Source organism: Alexandromys fortis, unplaced genomic scaffold (genome assembly GCF_014885135.2).
Source record: "Alexandromys fortis isolate MF-2015 unplaced genomic scaffold, M_Fortis_MF-2015_v1.1 scaffold_100_3062768_6864082, whole genome shotgun sequence".
In the NCBI taxonomy this organism is placed as follows: domain Eukaryota; kingdom Metazoa; phylum Chordata; class Mammalia; order Rodentia; family Cricetidae; genus Alexandromys; species Alexandromys fortis.
In genome coordinates, this window is record NW_026067993.1 from 244,174 (window position 1) to 255,317 (window position 11,144).

Below are 11,144 nucleotides of genomic sequence, written 5' to 3' on the forward strand. Positions count from 1 at the left end.
GGTAAGAGAACTGTCTTAGTTAGGTTTTTATTGTTGTAAAGAGACATCATAACCACAGCAATGCTTGTAAGGAAAACATTTCATTGAGGCAGATCCCTTATAGTTTCAGAGATTCAATCCACTATCATCATGGCGGGGAACATGACAGCAGGCAGGCAGACATGGTGCTGGAGGAATAGCTGAGAGTCCTTCATCTTGCAGGCAACAGGAAGTCAAGTGGGATACTGAGCACTATCCTGAGCATAGGAAACCTCAAAGCCCGCCCCCATAGTAACACACTTCCTCCAACAAGGCCGCACCCATGCCAACAAACACATATCCTAATTGTGCCACTCCCTATGAGATTATGGGAGTCAATTACATTCAAACTACCACAAGAACTAAGTCCACTGGCCAGCCAGCCTAGCAAAATTGGTGAGCTCCAGGTCCAATGAAAGACCTGGCTTCAAAAAACAAGGTGGAGAGTGACTTGGAGTGATGACAGCCAACTTCAGTCTATGGAGTCCATGTTTGCTCACATACAACTGCTCATATATGTATGTGCACATACACCAGGCATGCATGAAGAAAGTAAGAACTAGGAACTCCAGAGATCTATCTGTCCCTGTTTCCCCAGGGCTGGAATTATAGGCACAAGCTGCTGTGTCAGACTTTATACAAAGGGTGCTGTGGGATTAATCCGCTTGTTACACTGTAAAGATCTGTCACTTGAATTGATTCAATAAAATGATGATTGGCCAGTAGCCAGGCAGGAAGTATAGGTGGGGAAACCAAACTAAGGATGATAGGAAGAAAGGCAGAGTGAGGAGTCACCAGGCAGACACAGGGAGCAGGAGATGAACATGCCATGCTAATAAAGGTACCACCACGTGGCAGAGCATAAATAGAAATATGGATTAATCTAGCTGTAAGAGTTAGCTGGTAATAAGCCTGAGCTATTGGCCAAGCATTTGTAATTAAAAAAAAAAAAAAAAAAGAACTAAGTCCAAAGAGGCTAAGCATGAACTATCTAAGATTTAAATCCTGAATCCAGCACCTCCAACTTTTCATCAGCTGGTTCCTTTCATGTCCTGTCTCTATCAGTTGCATTCTGAAATTAGAAAACTAAAATCAAACTTTCCAGAAAAGGGTTGCTTAATATGTGCCGTCATTCTCAAGTCTCAACCATTTCTACAAATTAAATGAACTCTTTTATCTTAATAAGAAGCAAGACTCTCCCATGGACAATTTTTGAAGAGCTCAAAAAAGGTACACTCATGATTCCAGAATCAAAACAGAAGCCAAGGACTGCTTTTTATATTTTTAAATATTTTGCCAAATATTATGGTGATATAGCATTTGCTTTATATTTTTAGGGTTCTATTTTTATGTCCAAGAGAGAAAATGTAGGTATGGCTGACTACTTTCTTTTCCCATCTGCAAACCTGGATTTCAGAGCATGGAGGAGTCTGCAGTCAGAAGAACAAAGCAGAGCCATATTCCCCAGGACACAGAAGTATCCTGATAGACCTGTGTTGTTGTGATTCTCACTGTGGCCAAAAAGCCTGCCAGGCCTCTGTGACCATGAAGCCTCGTGGACCATGATATGACTGTGGACAGAGTGGAGTTCTGTCCTCAGCCTTGCACACCATCGTCCACACCTTACTCTGTAGCCACAGACCCACAGCAGCTACCTAAGAGAGTGCCCTGTCCTTACCCTTTATTCATCAGCTTAAAATAGGAGGCCTACTGAAGAAATCCATGTCAGGCTGGTGGGCGGGATGGGTGTGGGATGAAACACATTTTGGTCATGCAGTAAGAGCTTCACAGCAAGATGACCCAGGTCTCAGCTCCACTGCTTACTGCATGCTTTAGTGACTTTGAGGCTTAGGGTAAAACTTGTTGGCAACATCTGACCCCATTACCTCAGAGCTATTATTGTTACAGAGCAAAAATTTTATAGCTATGTTCATATATGTATATAAGAGCAAACATTTTAGATTTTGAAACAAAATATATAAACAAAACTGTTGATATTTGAACACAGGGCATCTTTTATTGTCCATTCTAGTATCTACATGAACATGCATGGAAATTATTATCACTGCTGTTAAAGACAAAGGCCAGTGTCCCATGTGCCAGGCTTTTAACAAATGTTGTGGCATATGACTAACACCTACCAAACATATGATGATGGTATGGGCTTCATTAGCCTATTTTAGAGCTGATGCAGAAAATAAGGCAGAGGCAGAGCAAATACCCTCCTCAAAGTTAATTCCACAAAGGCCGTCTGACGTCAAAGCCACCTATGTCACAGAGCCACAATTTATATTTCAGTAGCTTCTAACAATAACCGGTTTACAGGATTGTGCTATCAATAAAAAGAATGTTTTCAGATTTATAAAATGCTTCCTTCTCTTCTCTGTTCACTTTAGAATTGGTTGGGAGGCTAGAAGTGGCTAAAACCATAAGAACGCATGTGCCACTCAGGAGAAGCCACAAGCATCGGCTAGATAGAAACCAGAATGAAAAGATTATCCAACCTTTGGTTGAACTGAAGCCAATTACATCAAATAATAGCTGGATCGATGGATTCTTCACTACTTTTATGAATCATAAGATCCAAGCTCATGGCAGTTACCCACTTCCATGGAAACGTCTAACCTTCTATCACAGTTATACACTTGTGACACTTGACACAGGGATCAGGACAAGCAAGCGTGCACTTCAGGAACACCCTTCACAGTTTGTTGAAAAACAGCCTTTATTACTGGGCTAGAAAAGTGTTATGCTTTCCCGCCACTGGACTAGTAATGTCTAGTCTTCTTAGGGTCTGTGACTCTTAATCACCTGTCTGATCTTATAATCACAAAATTAAAATAATTTGTCTATAGAAGCAACCTTTAAAATAAGGAATTTCACTACAGAGTAGAAGAAAACTAATCATGGGCCTATTGAATCTACCACTAATCTATCAATCGTTCAGTTTGTCTCCTGTATGTACAAGACATACAGGGTGGAATAAGCCATGTCAAAATGACTTAAGTGCTAGCCAAAGACACAGGCAAAGAAACATGTAATTGCCCCATAGCTTTCAATATGAAAATACTTATACAAGGTGTTATAAGAACTTAATTGGGGTTCATGAACTGGGCTGAATCAAGAAAGGATTTAGAAGGAAAGATGACAACAAAAGTAGCAAGACCACAACTGAGGACACAATAAGAGGCACTTATAATAGCAGTAATAAGGCATAAAGACCCTACAGTGCAATATCCAATAAATATAATAAGGAAGACCAAAGACCTGTACTACACTATGTTCTAATCTGTGTCTACATAAGCTTGGGCAAATCACGTTACTCTACATCAGTTCTTTCTCCTGGAAAAGGTGGACAATTTTAGATAGATGATGATAGAGAGATAGTTAAGATGACAGATTGATGATTGATAGATAGATTGTAATAGTGATGTACTAGTTATAATAGCTATTTTGGCCTAAATGAAATGGCAAGTCTACCTGTACATGCTCATTTCTCTTGCTGTTTTCTCTTTGGTTGGAAAATATATTTGGGCATCAAACAACAAGGGTACTTTATTGTTAGTTCCTTTGCTCCATTGCTTGATACTCGCTAAAAAAAAAAAAAATAAAGTTTGAGAGAGGAACGTATTCTAAAGAAAGCATCAGCTATGCCATGACAGAATAACCTTAGAGACTGTCTTCTCAGGTCTCTCACATTGTAGTCCCCAAATGGGCAAATAGCAGGACTATCGCGCTCATGTGTAGATGGGATGGGTCACAGGTCTAAGTGCTGTATTCAACTCTGGTCCAGAGACAGGAAAGTTTAAGTTTTTGCTAGCTCTAAGACAAAATGAAATAGTGAATCTCAGCAGCAGCTACTCAGCTTGTACTATATGACATGGGCTGTGCTTTTCAGCTTCCATGAGCCTCAGTGTCCTCAAACCAGAATACACAGAATCTTCCCAAGGCTTAGATGAGACAGCAAGGGGAGGACAGTGTGCATAAATCCCAGGAGAGGTCAATAAATGATAACCTATAAATGCTGAAGACTGCAATGTATCAGATGGATGAATGGAAGAAATTATGAACAGAAAAATTAGTGCTGATAGAATATTTCCTATGAAAAAAACATGCTGGGGTGGTAGGAGGAAAGAGGATCAGAAGTTCAATGTCATTTTTGGCAACAAGGCAAATTTGAGACTGGCCTAGACTCGAGTTCCTTTCTCTAAAAAACTAGCAAGCAAGCAAACCAACAACAAGCAAATAAAAGAAAGGAAGGCAGTGAACAGAGAAAGGGGTAGTCCTGAGGCACTGTTTCTAAGGAGCTACTAAGGAGCTATAGAATTTGAAGAGCATCCCTTTAGAATCACCTGCTTCAGGTACCTGCCAGACTCTAGAACTCATGGCTGATAAAGCCTGCCCACCATTCCATCATAATAAATTACACATTCTACATTAAAATGAGCAGCTAACCCGAATACATGCTCCAAAATATCAAATTCCGAGTGTTCTGCAACCTTCTTGTTCTCGGGTGTTTTTCTTTTCCTTTCCCCCTACAGAACAATTTTGAAAATGGGCAAAGAGCACAGTAGGTGGCTCTCTTTAATATTTCATAGTCAAGGCAACAGTGACTCACTAGATCCTACATCTGTGCCACCAGCAAAGGCTTGACGAAGCTGAGCAACAGCTGAAGCCCTGTGTGTGCTGAAGGTAATCTTTTAGCTTTCCCTTTGCCTCCTCCTGATTTCCTCCAATCATGCTCTACCTTTTTAAGTCTACCAGGGAAGATGAAGCTAAGTGCCTACGCTGGGGAAAGGGCTGACAGAGGCTCCCAACTGGCCAAACATTTCTTCTAGAAACGCATTAACCAGGCTGCCTGTTGGGTACAAAGGAAAGAAGCTTGACTCAGGAAGACTCCCCATGGACAAATGGCCTCAGCCACTCCATTCATCCTTCTCTATGCAGCTGACCCTGTCAGGTCAGTTCCTACAAACAGGGATGAAACTCTAGACCAATCGCTAGTGAGAATATTGAGTGTTGAGCATCAATTCTCTCACAATGCTACTTCTGCATGCTTTATTGGTTAACTTTCTGTCATTACCACCAACATACCTAACATAGACTCCTCAATGGAGAAGGGGTTCATTTTGGTTGAGAAAATGTAGTCCAACTACGGGACTGTTTTCCTGTGGACGACTACAAAACTTCGGTGGGGTGGGAGGCTATGGGAGAGGATTGTTGTTTACATCATGGCTAACCAGGAGACACATGCATACAAAAGGAAAAGCTACTGTTCTGCTAATGGCTTCCTTTTACCCTTTTATTCTCTCTGAGCTTCCATCCTATGGGATGTTGTCTGTATTCAAGGTGAGTCTCCCCCATCACAGTTAATCCTTTCTGGAAATGCTCTCTCTCTCTCTCTCTCTCTCTCTCTCTCTCTCTCTCTCTCTCGCTCGCACGCGCGCGCGCACACACACACCACAGGGACACACACACACACACACACACAGAGGTGTTTCATAAACCCAAGTGGTGATTCCGCATCCTATCAAGTAGACAATGAAGATCAAGCATTACACATGCTGTTCTCTCTGTTCTACTCTATGAAAGCCATGAGAGAGCTGGAGAGTGCTAGGCCACTTGTGGCATTTCATCCTTAACTATCATGCCAACCACTAACCAGTTACAGGAAGGCAGGAGGAAGACGCCACCCAGAATAGGCAGATCAGCCAGACATAATCCTGATCTCTATGTCTTGACAGTACTTTTCTTCCTTGGATCTCAGGTTGCAGCCTCTCAAATACATGAGAATGGAAGGCTGCCCTAGCAAGCATCAGCGGGAAATCTACAGGAGGTCAAAGCCACAAACTCTACAGGGCCACTTTGAAGAACTCTTCTCTTCGCAAAGAAATAACCACTTTGTGACCTGAAATCACCAGCCAAATAAGGTCAATCTCAGACTTGAAAATAACTTGCTCAGGTTCTACTGGAGAGGTGGCAGGGTGTGATGAGAAGGGGCCTGAAAGAAACTGAAGGAGAACTCAGAAGCATGAACTATATTTCTTGGGCAGAAATTCACTAACTCTGTGATCCCTGGAAACCTCTTATTCCTGCAAGTCTCACTTTAATTTTCTTTCCAATGAACTGAGATAAGCCAAGAGAAGGGGCTATTTAATGAGCAGTTCTCGACTGCAAGTACCCGATGATAACCATTGAACTTCATCTTCACATGAAACCATAGCAGAGCATTTTTTAGACATTTAAGAACTGGATAAAACAGAAGCTCTGTAAGTTGAATTTTCCCAGCATCACTTATACATCAGATCCAGAATTTAAAATCAAATAGTTTTTGCCACACCATAGGTCCTCCCGCTAGTAATATGGTGGCTATGAGTGTCTCCAAGTGTCATCACAAGCAATGAGGAAAATAATACGTGTGGAACACACCTGGAAATTTTAAAGTTGCACCGAGAGAGAGAAAGAGAGAGAGAGAGAGAGAGAGAGAGAGAGAGAGAGAGAGAGAGAGAGAGAGAGAGAGTTTGGGTGTAACAACAATGAATAATATAATAATATATATCAGGATAAACCTGGAACCAAGAAGGATTTGCTTTCAAAGTCTTGAAAACCCATCCCCTTGTTTAACCTTCTTTTGAACAGTCCCCTCTTCCCTACAAGTCCCCAGCTTCTCAGACACACATTCAGACATATCCTGGTCAAGTCATCATAATGCAAGCAGAAGGGAGAGCCTACAAAGAGATGTGACGCTGTCCTGTGGCAATGCCTGGTGTGGGAAGTACCAACACCAAACACTCAGCTTCTCTCAAGAAGGATCCCACTCCTTCCCTGGAGTTCATCAATATTGCATGCAATTGCTGTGGACTGTGGAAGAAGGCAGCCCCTTATAAATGCTAACCACTCATTTCAGGGACTTGCAGCATGGCCAGTAGATGGTAGTAAATAATTGTATGGATCAAAATAAAATCAATTATCATGCAAGTAGTGTAGGTGTGTCTACGGGAGCTGCTTAATTTTAAAAGACAAGTAAGACAGGAAGGCTTGTGTGAGCATATGTATGTGTTTGTGTTAAATAAAGCAAATCGGGATCCCGAAGAGACTGGACTTCAGGGTCATTGAAGATTATATAAAAATTCTGTTGCTTTCTGATATTAGCTCAAGAATATGAAGTTGTGAGATGGACTTAAGAACAGGAATCGAAGGCTTGACATCATCTAGAACATTGCTACAACTTCAAGCTTCCGCCTCTTGTCTTTTACTTTTTAATCCCTTTTGAAATATAAGACCCTTTTTGCCAACCTGAGATGCCTCCTATCAAGGCATTTCACAGGTTGGAGGACATTCGCATTGCTCAAATGCCAATTTTATAGACAAGTCTACCTGGAGGTAAAATTCAGAAAGCACTGGAGAGAACTATTCAGGCCCTCGGGTAAAGTCACCTGCCCACAAATGAATTCCATTCACCTGGTGTAAAGAGAGGTCAGATTCCTGAGAGCTGTCCTCTGACCTTCCCACGTGTGCATACACACACACACGCATACACATACACACATATGCCACACATATGCACACACATGTACACACACGAGTGCACACACATGCATGCACATGAATGAACACACAAATAAATAAATTGACAAATTTTTTTTTAAAAAATGTTCAAACTCTAAAAGGGGAAAATACCATCTATTTACAGTTTTTTAAAAAGGTCACTCCAAAGTAGTAGGAAATCACATTTCTCAAATACATTGAGCCCTCGAGACCCTACAATATTTGCCTACAAAAGTTGCCAGGCCGGATACCACCCTGAACATGTCACTGTTCTAGTCCATCCTCCCAGCTACACCGAGGAATCCCAGAGAGTACTCTAGTGTCCATTTTACCTCTTGACATAGGCTCAGAAGGGTGGGCTAAACTGCCCAAGTTCACACAGCCAACACAGGCACAGACAGAAAACGGCCCTTTTCAGGCCATTGCTAACCAGGAATCTGCCCTGCAAAGCGTTTTAAGGTTTCCCGTGGGCCCTGATTCATAATCCCACAACCAGTGTGTTGAGGGAAGGAAGGCTATGGGGTAAACTAAAGGAAGCAGCAGAAGTTTGCTTTCATGATTATGGTTTTCTCTTGAACTCGGCTTCCTTATCCCCAACCAGGACTTAGAGGTAGAAGGAACCTCCAGGCTCCATGAGGTCAGCTGTTCCTAAAAGGACAGGCATCCTGTGTCCCCCCAGGGAGAATCTTTCCTGCTGCCTCCAAGGCTGGGAGAGTGATGACCAGCACCTGGCTCTGTCCTAACTCATCAGGGCCTTGGTAGAGACCAGCCTTGCTCGGGAAGGGAAAAAAAAAAAAAAAAAAAAGCAGGTCAGGAAAGGCACTAGCAAGGCTGCTGGCAGCCTCTCCCCAGGCTGTCACTGCTGGGGCTGCAAGCGACGTGATGGAGTGTGGGTGTTCTGGGACACAGCCTCCTGCTCGCCTCACGCTTACAGCGCGCTCCGAAGAACCCCAGGCACTTGGAAGCTGGTGTAGCGATCTCTCAGAGGGGCTGAGAACCCACACACGGCCACGGCAGCTGTCCCACGACTGCGATACCAAAGGCAGGGTTTTGGGTTGTTGAGTTCAAATCCCGACCGCCGCACTAACTAGTAGTGTTAGCGCGTTTAGCCTGGCTTCTGCCTGGCCCTGTGTCTCAGTTTTCCCGTCTGTGAAACAGAAGGGTTGTAGGAGCTTATCTATAAAAATCCTACTACCCCGAGTTACTGCGGCTGGCCATTCTAAACCAGTGCTCCCAGCAACGCGAGACTCACCTTCCTGGGCCAGCCGAGAGGGCTCCGCGACAGCGACAGGATGAGTGCAGGGTGACCGGCCACTGTCTCTTTCCGATCCCGGGTACAAGCTGAGACCAGGAGATCCAGATCCTGGCAGCCGTCCCCCGACTAGCCTCTTACTTTCCGCCGCACTTTCTTTTTCCCCTCCGGGGCTCCTCCCCCGCCACCGCGCGATTGGCCCCGGGATCCGGCCACAGGCTCCACCCGCCTTGTTGGCTCGCGCTCCGCCCGCGAGCCGGGCTTCCCAGGGGTGGGGTGGGGGCGGCACGCGGGCCAGTCCCTCCCGCTGCGAGGAGGAGTCGCACGGGGCCCGCCTGCGGGCGGATGCCCGGCTGCGCTGGGTGCCCCCGCGTGGGCCAGCGGTGCCGGGGTGGAGCGCGCGAGGAAAGGCTAGCCCTGCAGCTGGCCGGCGCGCAGCCAAACGCTCAGGGCAGGTACGGCGCCCCCTGCACACCTAGGCGCACCGGCTTGCTTCTTGCAAAATCTTGGTCCTGCAGCCCAGAGCGACACTACCGCAAGGCTCCTTCCGTCTGTGCGTTCACCTGTCACACACTACTGGCCGTGATTCGATTCAGGCTGCACCCTGGAGAGCCCACCATGTGCCAAGCTCAGAGAGCAACAGGAACCAGAAGCAGCAGAGCAGTGTCCGCAGTCAGGAGATCTCTTTTGCTCTGCTAGAAGTGGCGGTCACTGGAACGAGAGCGCCCATCCTGACCTTAGAACTTAATCAGTATCGTCCACTGTTCGTAACCAGCAGCTAGTACAGTGAGAGGCACAAGGCTGGTATTCAGGTCGAGTAAACTGGAATTAAAAAAAAAAAATACACGGGCGAGCGAGTGAAATAATCGATTACAGAAGACAACAATTTCCTATTCATTCATTCTCGCGTCTCCGGGTCCTTAAAGAAGCTTCAGCTGCCATCTCCAGTCTACACTGCAGTTTATGTAATCATCCAAGGAGCTTTATAATGGCCTTCCTTGAGTCAATTTCCTTGTTCAAGAGCCTCCCTGAAAGCAAGACCCTTCAAACCCTATCCCTATCACAGAATATCCCCCAACTAAGGCAATCTGCCAAACACACTTGTCTCTTTCCACAGGCCTTGCTCTTTGCCACCTCCCTGAAGTCTGCTCCACTTCCAAGCTACTAAAACTGTCTTATTAATTTGTTTGTTTAAGAAATCGAGTCCCCGGCGGAGCAATTAAGCAATGAGAAAGGAGGTGTAAGAGGAAAGGGCCTGCGTGAGTGGGGACAAAATGATAGCCAGGAAATACCAGACTTACTAAAGATACTGGCTGTTCAAACCTCAGACAGATCCCTGACCTGGCGGAGCGTCACTAGTGTTTTAGTTACCTTTACTTTGTGCTGACCAAACCCAAGAGAGCAACTTGAGTGATGGGAAGACCTCCTTTAGCTCACAATCTGAGAGATTTAGCACAGTCCTCGGCTCGGTTTTGTGCCTCCAGATGCTGCGCTGTAGGAAGAAAATGGGAAATGGGCTGACAGTTCACTTTCTAGCCTACCAGAAGCAGAAAGAAAAAAGAAGGCAAGGGAAAAAAAAGAAGTGTCACATCTATATGCTGCATGAGCTGCCCTCATCCAGTTAGAACTCGCCTCCTTCAGTTTCTAGAATCTTCCAAAACAGATCAGTTGTTCAACACACATACCTATAAGGGACATTTCTTATTCAGACTGTAATAACTCCTAAAAAAAAGTTACAGAGATGGTCACATGTCACATTTTTGACCTCAAAAACAAAAAATGTACCCATTCCATTATTTATGTCTGGCTGTCTGGCACATAGACAATGCCCACAGGATTGTCACTGATCCAAAGAGAAAATAATCCAGAATGTTTTAAAAGTTATTGATGATAAACAAACATAAAAACTCTTTGGTTTATTCATTAAATATATTCCAGGAACCAACTTTTTTTAGTGTAGTACACTTATTAAGCATTTTATTGATTACCTACAAAATAGAAAGCATAAATCAATTATAATGGTTTCCGATATATTAATTCACTTAACCCTCACAACAACAGATAGGGAGCTATGTTGAAAATAAGAAGAAAATTTGTCAAAGCTATAAGTCAACAAGTAGAAGATGCAAAAGTCAGGACCGTGGCAGCCAGCATTGACTTTCCTAAGCACCTTCCTGCATACACACACACACACACACACAATGTCTTGACATACCTAAAAGCCAGTCAGTTACAGCAGTTCACAATGGGTCCAGATATTATCCTGGACATTGAAGAGCTGCATACAGCTTCACAGAGATAAAAAAGGATATCAATAAACACAGCA

At 44.1% G+C, this 11,144-nt stretch overlaps 1 protein-coding gene across 1 annotated transcript in view; it reads right to left on the bottom strand.

The window, feature by feature from the left end:
• Il1rap (interleukin 1 receptor accessory protein) overlaps positions 1-8,985 on the bottom strand; it is a 139,765-nt gene extending 130,780 nt beyond the window's left edge. The window contains exon 1 of the mRNA XM_050160014.1: positions 8,819-8,985. The gene's annotated coding sequence lies outside the window, so the exon portion shown is untranslated. The remainder of the gene's footprint in view (positions 1-8,818) is intronic.
• Positions 8,986-11,144: the final 2,159 nt, after the last annotated feature.